The sequence below is a fragment of the Asterias amurensis genome, chromosome 21 (genome assembly GCF_032118995.1).
Source record: "Asterias amurensis chromosome 21, ASM3211899v1".
NCBI classification, from domain to species: Eukaryota; Metazoa; Echinodermata; class Asteroidea; order Forcipulatida; family Asteriidae; genus Asterias; species Asterias amurensis.
In genome coordinates, this window is record NC_092668.1 from 3,189,158 (window position 1) to 3,201,632 (window position 12,475).

General features: G+C 37.5%; 1 protein-coding gene and 1 long non-coding RNA gene across 6 annotated transcripts in view; one reads left to right on the forward strand and one right to left on the reverse strand.

Annotated features, from left to right (window-relative positions):
- Positions 1-12,475, reverse strand: part of LOC139953301 (ras-GEF domain-containing family member 1B-like) — an 88,312-nt gene that overhangs the window by 26,220 nt on the left and 49,617 nt on the right. The window lies entirely within an intron of this gene.
- LOC139953043 (uncharacterized) lies at positions 746-2,534 on the forward strand. Its single transcript, XR_011787932.1, has 2 exons — positions 746-903; positions 1,756-2,534. It is a non-coding gene; the product is annotated as an uncharacterized lncRNA (long non-coding RNA).

Genomic DNA, 12,475 nt, shown 5'->3' on the forward strand with positions numbered 1-12,475 from the left:
ACAGGGCCTGGACTTCCTCCTGCAGGCAGGATTTGTACACAGCTCAATGGAAGAAAACATAAAATCATTTTATGGAGATTACAGTGTCTCATTCTTATCAACTTTCGATATGATGAAAGGGGGTACATCTCTTGGTTTTATGTGGAAATTATGACAGAAAATGTCAACATTCCCATAGGACCAGTGTAGTATCTTGCCTGCCAGAATACTCAAAGAATGAACAAGGTCACACTGATTGTAAACAAGGTTTACATGGTCTATTCAAAGAAACAGTTTTAAAAAATCATTGTGTGTACTTTGCCTTTTAATTTGCCCACGCAAAAAGAGGGACCCAAGGAGTAATTGCCATTATTGGCTCCACTGAGTTTGATTTAAAACCATGATTAAACCATATTAAACCTTAGAGAAGGGACCACAGACTGACCTGTTCATCATCAGAGACCCATCTACCTCCATGCATGATCAGCGTCAGGTACAATGGGGGTGCTGGGATTAACACGCTCATCTTCCTAGAAATGCTAGGTCAGCATTACTTCCATTAGCTTTGTATTCAGTAGGGGTAAACATGGGACTGTGAAATGCCTTGCTTTATATTCAGTTTACTTATTGAGTCATTCAACCACTGTCAACACTATCAATAGCTCAAGATGGTTGTTAGTTTTTACTTTGGCCAGTGTAAACTAACAATGATAGTGGACAGTTGTTGAATTGGTCAAGCATGATGACAACAAATCAGTCCGTGCGCACCGTGCTCGATAATGAAGCATAGCGCTCGATTTCATTTGCAGCGAGAGCTGGCCTCGGACCCCTTCGAGATTTCGCGTGAAAATGCGAGCGTTCCGACACTGCTCCTTCAAACCGATGGGAAGTACATTTCCGTCGGAGTTAGACCAACATGGTGGGGTAAGTAGCCTTCTCGACAATCTAACGTAGATTTAGAACCCAATTTTTACCGAATTTAACCTTCTAAGACATTTATATTTTCAACTGAAGTGTACTTAAGTTTTCACACTTTTCGAAGAATAGCCTCACATTTTTGGTGAACTTGACTGTTTCGAGCATAATGGAGACAAATGAGGTCGATATTATGGTAGACGAAGGGTTTCCGGTCCTATTGATGGTACATTCATTTCTGCACGTTCAACCGTTGTCGTGTTTTCGGCCTCGTAATTTCACGAGAAATCACAAATTTCTCCGTTGTTGCGGCACTCATTGTTGCGTGACGTCACAGTAAACACGATTTTCTGGGGCTGCTGTTTAGTTGTTTTGTCTTTCGTCGTCGTCGTGGCATGTATTTATAAAACATTTTTTTAAATATCAGAAAGTAGTACTAGTAGGGACCTGGTTTAACTTTAAACATTGTTATAATTATACCATGGAGGAAGAAATAGACCCTCCATGCTCGTACTACACAGTGAGTCAGTGACAGTTCTAGGCTATTTTGGACATGATATTTACAATACACAAGTTTTTGTCTTCAACTTGCACTTTGTTTTATTGCATTAATATATTTGTTTCTTTAGTCATGTTAGTTGTCATCTTATTATACAAAGTTAAATTTTTAATAACCGGATGTGTTTATATCGCAAACCTTATATTAGCGTGCTATGGAGTACAGTGCCCCCAGTTTAGGTCCATATACAATGAGAATTAGCCTGGTTATTTCTGTCAACCTTTTTTTAAATAACTATATGATGGGATCTAAACAATGTAAAATTAAAATCTTATGATACTTTTTTTCCCTCCAAACCTCAGGCCTACCCTTGATGATCTACCGTTGTTTCTAGCTTTTGGATAATTCCGTCACAAAGTACTTGTCGGAGAACGTGAAGTTGAACATTGACTGGTTTCTTCCTGATGTTGTAACCCAGCCAGATTTCTACGGGGTGTTGTAATTATGACTGTTCGGGAATGCCGTGCTCAGAGATGTAGTTGGTATCGCTAGGCTTCCGAGATGAAAGGTGTCAGGACACTTCGTACCTTTGCCTCTTCGCACCCTAGACGATTCGTACCTTTGCAAGGTACGAAGTGACTATGGGACTCTTCGTACCTTGGACACTTCGTACCTTGGACACTTCGTACCTTCTTACAAGATACTTTAGTACCTCGTACTAAATGAAAGGTTTTGCTGGGTTTTTTTTTCTCAAGGTAACAGACCCCGAATTGAGTTGAAACTTTTGCATGCTTGTGAATTTATATTTCTGAATATTTTTTTAATTTAAAGTTTAAAGTCTTAAGCCTGGTTCATACTTACTGCGAATGTGAATTCGATATGGATTTTACTTGAATTTTACATCACAACTCTGTTTTCATTGCGATATTTGCACAATGCAATATTCGCACAATTCAACCTCTGCAAGTTATTTGTGAACTTTTGGTATCAACATTGGTATCGCATTCACATTCGCAGGAAGTGTGAAGCTTCATTTCAGATCAGAGACAGAAAAAATAGTTCAAATGTGAACTTAACGATCAGTAAGCTTTTCAACGAAAAGATCTTTGCCAATAGTATTGTACAATAACTTTAAGATAAAGAGTAAGCATTGTTCAATCATTGCTTTACAGGGTTCCCATCAAGATAAATTACATTATTTTAATCAATATTTATTGGCAGACAAAAATAGTACTTAATGTTGTATTGCAAGTTGCTTGTGATGTTTATAGATAATAGGGAAAATAAGAAACTAGTTGAATTAGAAAGTATAATTTCCACTTTATATGTTTACAGATCTCCTAATACCTGGGTGTTCCTGTAACAACTTTTTTTTAATTTTTCTCCGAGCTGACCTAGCATTAAACAATTATTTAAATAATTAAGACTCTGTAAAGGAAAATGTGGATAATTGCATGAGACATTCCTGCAGCTGAAAGAATCAAATAAATAAATTAATAAATGAAATAAGAAAAGAATGTTGCAGTGTTTAATAAAAAATATGTTGTTAACAAATTGACCAATCCTCACAGAATAAAAGCATGAAAATGGGCAAGTAATGGTGGACCCTTGAAATGCAATAGTGTTTCTTTCATCAAGGTATAAACCACGGCGAATATCTAATACTATTTTCGGTGGAATGGCATATTAAAAAGCTTCAAAAAATAATTTTAATGGATTTAGCCATTGTACGGCAGACCTTCTTTAAACGAATCCCTTTTAGACAAATGCACAATCCTTTGAAAAGCCTGGTACCTCAATGTTTACCCAACACCGCATTAATCAGTGTAACGTTTGAAGTAGGGAACCAGACATGACTGAAGCGTACGGAAACGCTAGGCAAATGACTAGCGTTTCCTTACACAGCAGCTGATTGGTTACACTAGTTACATAGGACATTGAGCATGGTCCATGTTTTGACCAATCACGTGTGGGCTCTCATTTTACAAGCGAGACATGGCGGATTTCTCGATTCTGAACGGTCACGCTGACGAAGACGGATTCTTTTGGTGAACTTGACTGTTTCGAGCTACCTTGGAAATAACGAATACAGCGAAAGACTACATCAATAGTTTACCTAACAGTCCATCTGTAAAATTCTTCTGCACAATTTGGTTAAATATTAAAAAGATGACGTTTTTGAAGACCATTATTTCTGCACAAAGAGGGTAATGTTTTTTGTCTCATATTTCTTATTTTTGGATACATAAAATTATGGAATAATTTTTGTAGGTACAAGAAAACATTATTACTCCGTTTTATGAAAGTTTTTGTCTGTTAGAGTATTTAATACTCCCGAATTGGATTTTTTAAAATGCGTCCTCCGAGCTCATTATATATTCATAGCCGCGACGGTCATGAATATCTAACAAATGAAATGAAGGGGTTTTCTGACCCTTGCGCACTGACTGAAATAAACAGTCACTGGTAAAAGTGTAGCAAGATGGACCATGCTACGCAGCTGCAGTTTGAATGGTAAGAGTAGCTACTGGAAACTGTAGTGTTCTTGTGGAAGCCCAAAACCTCAGCCAAAATATATTCCTTCCATTAAGTATAACGAGACCTGGATGTCTCGGACCATTTATTTTATATAAATTTATTTTGCCCTTATTCACAGATCAAACACTTAACAAATAATCAGTAAATCAACTATTTGGGGTTTGGAAAAATGTCAAAACTTAAGTATAATTAATATACATGTAGGCGTGATCTGTTATAGACTGAAAACCTCAAAGCACACCAATTGTTATAAAAAAAAAAAAAAAAAACCTTTATAAAGTAAGGACAGAGATAGGCTTTGTGAAGAAACCAAAGAACAATTTTGAGTTGCTGTAAAAAAAGTACACATCAATCCTCTTTTAAGATCCAGGCTGTCTGGGATCCAAATCACTGCAAACCCAACACCACATCAAACAAGCCCACCCTGAATGTTCCTTTATCAATACCCATCCATTCATCTTGCACAAGGTGGTGACCACATCCAGCATCAAGACCAGAACAAACCAGGGATACACAACAACAATGGTTCATTTGTGTCAAGAAGGCCCACAACAAACAATAAGGTCATATCCATTACAACACAGGTTAAGCTCTAAAACCCAAACCACACAGTTATTACTGTCCATAAAATAATGGAGAATGGAACCCTGGCAGCAGCAGGTTTATTGTTACTGAATAAATTACAGTTGAACAAAGTACAGAAGTCCTTCAAGAATATACATGGGTGTCTCCCTCAATTCTTGAGGTCAGGTTTTAGAACTAACCAAACTTGCAGGGCTGTTTGTTTCCCATCATTTGTGTTTTTTTCCCTGCACTTTGCAGGTATTTTTGAAATTGTAAAGTGCATTGGTCTTTTGGAAATGCGCTTCATAGATCTTTGTAATAATAATAATCATCATTATCATCGACATCATCAGAGTCTGTAAAGCTTACAGCAAAGTGGAAATCATTTCGCTAAATTAACTACAAGGCCAAGTGGAGACAAAAACACTAGTTGATCATCCTCACCCTCGTTTAATTTATTTTTGCTTCATCTTGGCACTGTTCTTTTGATTGATTTAAAGCCATTGGACCCTTTCGGTACAGGAAAAAAGTTCACAGATTTACAAATAACTTACAGGGTTTACAGAAGGTAGTGGTGAAAGACTTCTCTTGAAATATTATTCCATGAAATGCTTTACTTTTTGAGAAAACAATATCAATTCTCGTTAGCGAGAATTACGGATCCGGGATTTATTAAACATGTCATCCACAGCGAAACGTGCGGATACAACTTACAAGAGTGGGTTTTCCCGTTATTTTCTCCCAACTCCGATGACCGATTGAGTCTAAATTTTCACAGGTTTGTTCTTTGATATAGAAGTTGTGATACACGAAGTGTGGGCCTTGGAACACATGACAGCAGTTTAACAAGGGTCTCTTGCTTAAATTTAGCATGGTTGTTAAAATGTTGCAATATTTGACAAGGGACCTTGGACAGAGCAACAATTATCGTCCTTTCACTTGAGGTACATTTTGTAAAATTTGACAACCATGCAACAATTAAGCAGGGGGACCCTTGCTTAATTGGTCTTGTGTGAAAGGGGTTTTAGTGTACCCTGTTAAACCCATAGAGTAATATATAAGAACTAGAGGGCGCACGAGTGATGCTTCATGCACAAACGCCACAGGACCGCAAGATGACAAGCGCATCATTCTACACGCGCGCTGAATATGAAATACACGTTTGAGTTTTTTTTTTTTTATTGAACGCTCACGCGATGCTGTTTGTTCAACTTACAAAATGGCCGCACAAACACACGTTGTGAGATGCCAGTTTTGTCAACTTAGAAAATGGCCGCCTGCGCGCATGCCAGAGCGCGTATATAGGCCAGTGCGCCCTCTAGTTCTTATATATAACTCTATGGTTAAACCATAGACTTTGGGGAGAACACCGCAACAAGTATACAACTTTGAAAAGGTGGCTATTTAGTAGGCATCATCAAAAGGAGATTGCCTTATACTGTCTAGACTGAGTCTATTTTAAAAAACTCTTTGAAAAGCAAAGACCTGCTGATAATGATATTCTATCCATTTTCTGATTAACTTTTAAATAGCTTGAGGATAAGTTTTAATGAGTAACGTTTGGGCCAAGGTAACTCGAGCCATTTACTGGAAGAAAAAAAATGGGCGAAACAGGCCGGTCTTGTATAATGGTATTCCTGTAAGTGTTTGTGTAAGTTTAGAAGGCATACAATAAAGCTGGTAATGGCAGCACCCAATGAAAATAACAAGGTCAGACCTTTGTATTTACAACAACCTTGCCAGAATGATTTGGGGGGTAGCGCTGCTGTACTTCTTAAAGCCATTATACACTTTCGGTAAACAGTATTGTCCAAGTCCCACACTTCGTGTATCACAACTTATATATAAAATAACAATCCTGTGGAAATTTAGGCTCAATCGGACATCGGAGTCGGGAGAAAATAACGGGAAAACCCACTCCAGTTTTCGCGCGTTTCGCCGTGTCATGACATGTGTTTATAACAAATCCGTAATTCTCGTTAACGAGAATTTATATTGTTTTACTGTTTTCTCAAAAAGTAAAGCATTTCATGGACTAATATTTCAAGAGAAGTCTTTCACCATTACCTTCTGTAAACCCTGTAAATTATTTGTAAATCTGTGCACTTTTTTTTTTTTTCTGTACCGAAAGGGTCCAATGGCTTTAACGTTGAATTGAATAAGGCTTTTATAACAGATTATGGAAATGTTTTTTTCTTTCTTTCTTGGCGTTTTGCCGACATGTACAAAGGAGCTCTTACAGGGGTGTTCTACCAACTTCAGATGCATATACACGTATCGAGCAACAGAGTAAAAATTCAATTTTGCATTTTGTGCACTGAAGTTACGTGTGAACTAGCATATGGAAGAGGAGATGGCCAAACAAGTCTAAATTCAAACTTTCAATGCATCAATCAAAATGTTTTAATGAATTTTTCCGACTACGTGTTGATTCACATACTGTTTAGGATTGTGAAATCACATCGAGTATGAACAAGTCTTTACTTATTTTCTACCAACTGAGCTAGATCTAGCCCTATGTTGGCGGTCTCCCTACTTTGTCAACATGTAAAGAATCTTAGTTTCGGATGTGCACTTTATATGAACTCATTAAAATTATTATCAAAATTAAACTCCAAAGTTGAAGCACCAATTCACTTAAAGGGAAGGTACACGTTTGGTAATTACTCAAAACAAATATTAATTTAAAAACTGACTTAGTAACGAGCATTGGGGAGCTGTTGGTAGTATAACACATTGTGGGAAAGGACTCCCTCTGAAGTAACGTACTTTTTGAGAAATAGGCAATTTCTCACTAAAATAGTAAAAGACTTCTAGCTAGAAGTCTTTTACTCCTATCTGAAGAAAGCACACAAATTCGTCCAACAAGGGTGTTTTTTCTTTTATCATTTTCTCGCAACTTCGATAACCAATTGAGCCCAAGTTTTCACAGGTTCGTTATTTTATGCATATGTTGAGATACACCAAGTGAAAAGACTGGTCTTTGACGATTACCAAGCGTGTACAGTACCTTTAAACAAGTTCAACACATGTCCGTTGTACTACAGCTTGCACCGCACGCTATTTATCTGTGGCTTCAAATTATACCGGAGTTGTAAAAATGTGTTTTTCACTTGTTTCCTCCATGTCAAACACGCCTCTTAAATTGTCTGGAATTAATATCGGAAAGGCTTGAGGCACTAACACACCCATAGAGGGTTTCTCAGCTGGCCAATGGTGACCCCGATGAATGAGATCATGTCAGACGCTGGCCTCTATACTCTGACTGCAGAAGTAGTTTGATACTGAAACAGGTCCTGCAATACAATGTGAAATCTGAGACTACGCCTTGCCAATACAATTACACATCATGGTAGTTTTTTTAAAGTTTTTTTTTACTTTACTTGTTTCCTCCAAGATTTATAATAATTGTAATAAAGATAAATCAATAATGTTGTTTGGTGTGTTTCTATGGAGTGAAATGTGAAGGAAAAAAAGAAAGAAAAAAAAAACGAGCTATGGAAATTATTGTATTAATTTAAGATATGCCTAGAGTCTTAATAACCACAGAGAAAAACAGCGAGGAAACTTGGACACAGAATACATACATAATGTTGCGAATCTTAAACCAAATGGCTATTTGGCTATTGAGAAAGTTTTCAAATACGGTTTTCGGCTTAAGCAGCTCTATGAAATAGAGCCCGGGACTGTAAGATGTTGAGAGATGTTGACAGAGGGACAGCTCATGCAGACAGACAGCGACTTCAACTAGTATCCTGCTCATATTTGCTAAGCAGAAAACCTGTAAGCAATGTTTTTTGCTTAAGCACTGAGCAGCTCTATGAAATTGGGCCAGGGACTGTTAAGAGTGTTGAGAACTTGACAGAGAGACAGCAGACAGACGGCGACTTCAACTACTCCTACTTATTTTCCCTCAGCATAAAACCTTTTTGTTCTGTTCAAACAGCTCTATAAAATTGGGCCCTGGACTGTAAGAGTGTTGAGATCTTGACAGTCGGAGAGACAGTTCTAGCAGACAGACAGAGACATCAGCAGGTATCCTACTTGTTCTTATTTTTCGCACAGCAAAAAAAATTAAGCACTGAGCAGCTCTATGAAATTGGGCCCCAGACTGTCAGAGTGTTGAGAACTTGACACTCAGAGAGACCATTGACAGCTCTAGCAGACGGACAAAGAGAGTTCAACTACTCCTACTTATTTTTGCTTAGCAGTAAGCAGCTCTATGAAATTGGGCCACGGACTGGTAGAGTGTTGAGAACTAGACACCCAGAGAGACCATGGACAGCTCCAGCACACAGACAAAGAGAAATCAACTACTCCTACTTATTTTTGCTTAGCAGTAAGCAGCTCTATGAAATTGGGCCACGGACTGTCAGAGTGTTGAGAACTTGACACTCGGAGAGACAGTTCTAGCAGACAGACAGACAGAGCGACTTCAAAGGAAGTGACAACATCCTAGACTGGGTATGACCACACAACAATAAATCCCATCCACAGTTTCCTGTAAAAAGACTCTTCCTTGGATTAAGACGGCTTCAACCTTGCTCAACTTTTTTCTTCAGGGTTTGCCTTCTTTAGTAACTGTCAAAGACCAGTCTTCTCACTTGCTGTATCTCAACATATGCATAACATAACAAAACATGTGAAAATTTGAACTCAATTGGTCGTCAAAGTTGCGAGACAATAATGAAAGAAAAAACACCCTTGTCACACAAAGTTGTGTGCTTTTAGATGGTTGATTTGTGACCTCAAATTCTAAATCTCGAAATCAAATTCAGGGAAAATTACTTCTTTCTCGAAAACTATGTCACTTCAGAGGGAGCCACTACTCAGAATTTGTTATACTCCCCATTATTCGTTACGGCAAGTAAGGTTTTCCGATAAAAATTATTTTGAGTAATTGCCAATAGTGTCCACTGCCTTTAACTGGCATTTGGCCAGCGGACCACTGTTGTTGTCACTCAACAAACACCCATAAACAATTTTGGTTAAATACATGTAAAGTGTATAATGAAAGGGAACTACATTGACAATATCAGATATGATTGGTCTTTGGAAAAGAGTAGGAACATTTTAATGAGTACAAGGGCAGACCTACATATGTATTTAACAAGGTGTTGACTTTTAATAAACTTATTAGGACATTTAATCACATTGTTTCTGTTTTTTCAAAGGGCAAAACAAATCGAAAACAAGACCAAAGTGGGAAGAATATCATTCCTGATGATGTAGATGCTACATAACAACCCGGTAACCCACACCTGGTGGTTCAATATGGGTGTTTTTTTATTTATTTCTGGAAAGTCTTCTTATTTCTCAATGATTTGAATCTTCTACAAGTAATCATCACCAGTAGGCTTATCGGGCTCCAATTTCATGAACTTGCTTCCCACAGAACTATCTGCACTTTACCAGCAGCCTCTATAAAGCATGTGCTTCTCTAATGGGCTTCGGCAGGGCATTATACCAAGAATTCCACATTAAGCAGGGCCATGGAAATGGACCCCAATTATCTGAACTTTGCAAACCCCCCCCCCCCCTGAAAAAAAAAAAAAAAAAAAAAAAAGTAAACACAAACAGTTTTCTAAATGAAGTTTGCATTTGCAGGAATAAGTCAAGTACTGGGGATGATGACTTTAACATATCTTGAGAACAGATGAATAAACAGATGTTCTTTCCAAAGAATTAACACGGCAATCAGAAAAAGGTCGCCATCTTCAGAACTAATCATCCCAAACTCATCCAAATTGAACAACTTCGTTTTTGAGTTTTATTTACACTAAGTACATGTACTAGGATTCACTGCAATCATTTCATGGTTTTACAGTGCATGCTGTACACTGCCAGGGGTCGATTTCACTAAGAGTTAGGACTCGTCCTAACTTAAGACTAGTCCTAGGAGATATACAAATTGCATAGATAGTCCTAAGTTAGGACGAGTAACTGGTCCTAACTCAAGATAAGACTAGTCCTAACTCTTTGTGAAATCCACCCCTGGGAACAATTTTATCCAGCAATTTTGCCAACAATACATTCACCATTCTTTAGTATCAAAGAAACTTATTGATCGATTGATTGATTGATTGATTTATTTATTGTTAGTAGAGAAAACTCAAATTTATATCTTTGAATTAAAGATAGATTTTACATTAAAATATTGTTTATATCGTTTCTTGACTTTGCCCTGATGAAAACACACGTGTCCTTTGTCAATGTCCCATAAAACTGGTACATGTACTTCCTTGAAAAATATTGTTTGGACTCAAAGCTTTAATGTTTCCTGCTCAAACAGAAACTTGCGTCATAAATATGTTCCCCTGTGTCTCCCCAAAAGTAAATCGCTGCAAAGAAATGCACAAATAAAAAAACTAGGGTTTTTCCAAATGAAAGAAATCACCCCCAAGGCACTAACGCACAAAGAATAAAAATCATCTCAATAAAAGAGTTATTTTATTGATGCAGTGCATCGTTGAATACTTTGAGAACACAAGTTTTCAGAGGGAAAGGTGAGCCTATTTCGTTAATCCCTTTCCCAGAGTTGAATTGTTATTATTGTTATGGTACAAGCAGCGTCTGCAGGCACACATGCTGTGCCAAAAGGAAATAAAATGTGCCAAAAGGAAATAAAATTAATCCGCTTTCAAAAAGAAAAACACCTACACATCTTGGCACTTTCGCTGCCCAGTACATCTTGCACAACACACTGTTGGCTGCAACATTGTTCTCTAAAGTAACAACGAGTTGCACCAATGGAGCAAACTTGCAAGTGTATGATTTGTCAATCCCCCAAAACATGCAATATTTCTATGGTTATACCGAGTTAGAAAACTCTAAACGAGCAAAAAATCTATTGTATGATTCACTATTCAACAGTGACTCTTCTCAATAGGCGTTACGAAAAAAATGACGATAATGCGTTCAATGGAGTGCACCATGGGTGTACAAAAGATTTCCCCAACCCTTTTCAGTTCAGCCCATTTGTTTGTACAACAGAGTTATATCCATTGCTCTGTGTTGCGTCACAGACCCTGTACTTGTGTTTACGACCGAAACAAAAAAACAACTTTGATGTTTTCACAAACAAACATGCCCAACACAGATCAATCATGCCATTTAAAAACTACAAACATTTGGGTGGACTATCTTATTATTGTTTCCTTTTCAGCAAAACTTCTGTTCTGTCAATGAAACACATTGATAAACATGTTGTTTTTGTTGACACTATTTAGAACCTCAAGATGCAATCTTCTTACTTTACAAAAAAAGACCATCAGTAAAACTGTTTCACTTCCTCCTCAGTGAAATAAGTCACTATTTAGAAGGATGAGTTTGTTTCTTTTGAAGTTTATTTTAAAAAAAAAAACTCCTCAAGACAAAACAAGATCTTCCCAAACAGCAAAACAGTAATGACTTTGCAAATATAAACAGCTACATAGAAAACCGACACATGGAAACAATTTTCATTTTCCTGCGCCTTTGATTATCACAACCTGGAATTCCAGGCAGTCTCTCTCACAATCCATGAAGGCTTCCTCCCGATCCTTGTCAAATCTAGGAAACAACAACTCCTAAAGACCATACATAATACTCATTCCTTGCTCTACATGTATGGTACTATTACCTACAGTAGTACTAGGCCAACAACCAGCAGGTGAAAACAAAATGAGAAGTTAAGCCCCTTTCACACCAGAGTAATTTAGCAAGGCTCCCTTGCAAAATTGTAGTATGGTTGTAAAACTTTTCAAAATGTACCACATGTGAAAGGACAAAAACAAAATTTTACTGTCAAAGTTCCCTTGCAAGATCTTGTCAAACACTGCAACATTGTATTGTACAGCCTTGCTAAAACTAAGCAAAGGACCCCAGTTAAATTGCTGCTGTGTGAACAGCACTTAACAGTGAAAGATTTCCCTTGAATAGCATAGCAAAATGCTACAGAATCAGATGCAACTTAACATCATTTGCTTCTCAATATTATTT